Below are 1793 nucleotides of genomic sequence, written 5' to 3'. Positions count from 1 at the left end.
TGTTCTATAGCTCAGAATATTTCTGTATCATCTTGAATTTTATGTCTCCAGTATTCTTTTATTCTGCTTTTCAGATTGTTTTGCTTATTCCTATAAGCTTATTTCAACTCAATAACAGAATTTAGTTTCTCAAGTTCATGCATTCTATTCTTATAACCTATTCTCATTTTATCTAAAATCCTTAGGGGTTGGCCACACTTATTCATTGCTATAGTATTAATCAGGGGATTGTCACCTTTTCCGAGGGATATCAAGATGAACATTTTGTGAGATGTTAACAATAGTAATGGGAATAAATGCTATTTTATTGCTTCCGAGCTTGCATGGAAAATACATTGCATTTCTAATTGTTATTCTGAATAAAACCTCCTATTCAAAAATTTCCTTTTTATTTCACAGTGTTCTTTTAGATATAAAAATTGGGTTAAGATTCTGTTATACAGTTTTATGCATAAAATCAAGCTTCAATGAGTTATGATGATCTAACATGCATTTTTCCTTTTTTCATCCAGCTTTCTTTTTATGAGCTCCTTGTGATTCAGAGCCTTCAGAAGGTGAGCAAGATAAGTATCAAAGCTGCTGTTTATCTATTATAATTCATTGGCGAGTCCGATAAGTTTTGGTGAGTATAGAAACAATTATCTGTGGAGAAGGACATTTTAAAGTTATCAAATTTACTTCTATTGATTATCCAAGCACTTTCTTTTGTTTCCACTAATAGTTTATCATCATAATTTAACTTAGATATATTTTAACTTTTTTAATTTAAAATTCTCTCAAATTATTATTGCTTTGTTAGGTACTAAGTTTGGGCACTTAATACTTCTCATAGCTTGAATCCTAGATGTTTAATAATTCTCAAAAATATGGAAAACATTAAAATTTAAACATAATTTATAAATTATATTTATTTTGTTAAAATGTTGATACTTACATAATAGGATAAAACAATAAATAAAATATCACTGTATCTGACTAATTATGTGATTGTTTTCCTTCTACTGACCCCCCCAACAAAATAAAGACAAATTATGTTTGCTATGAAATTTATGGGAATTTTGATAAAATTCATTATAAAAGGAAAAATATTTTTGTTTCAAAACTTTTATTATCTCAATGAAAGAGACACGTTAAATGACAAAGAAAAGCTGCTGTCAAAAAGTGTCTATCTATTGTTGTTGCTGTGGGATGCTTTAATTGTTGTATTTGAGTCATTATTGCAACCACAGTGTCAATCCAACTCCCGCACAGTCTTCCTATCTTTCTCTAGCTGTACTATCAAGCATGATGTCTTTTTTCAGGGACTGATCCCATTTCATATTAATTTATTTAATATGAAATATGAAAGCTCCACCTAATTTAATATGCTCTATTTATCAGCTTAAATATCACTATCCACAGAAAGATTTCTTCAGCTCCCTAGACAGTTACCAGCAAACCTACTGCCATCTGATCTGTTCCCACCCATAGCAACTATGTGCTGGATTTCTCAAGCTGAGTGTAAGTTAAGAGAGCAGACAGCTTCATCTGTCTCTTGCCAGCAGCTGGTGGGATTGAACCATCTGTTGCAGTTAGTAATTCCACACATACTCAACAGTACCATCAGGGGGTTTGTTAGTCTGCATACTTTAGAGAAAAAAATCCACAGAAACTCGTGTATAAGAGAGAGTTTTATATAAAGGTTAAGTGCACATCAAGGAAACATCTCCTCCAAGTGCTGCCCAAGCCCACAAGTCCAACATTAGCCAATATGTCTGACACCAATCCATAAAGTCCTCCTCCATCTCACAAAA

This window comes from Echinops telfairi, unplaced genomic scaffold (assembly GCF_000313985.2).
Source record: "Echinops telfairi isolate 266 unplaced genomic scaffold, ASM31398v2 ScPeMD7_18;HRSCAF=68, whole genome shotgun sequence".
NCBI classification, from domain to species: Eukaryota; Metazoa; Chordata; class Mammalia; order Afrosoricida; family Tenrecidae; genus Echinops; species Echinops telfairi.
The sequence above is the reverse complement of the archived record's forward strand: the minus strand, read 5'-3'. Positions refer to the sequence as shown.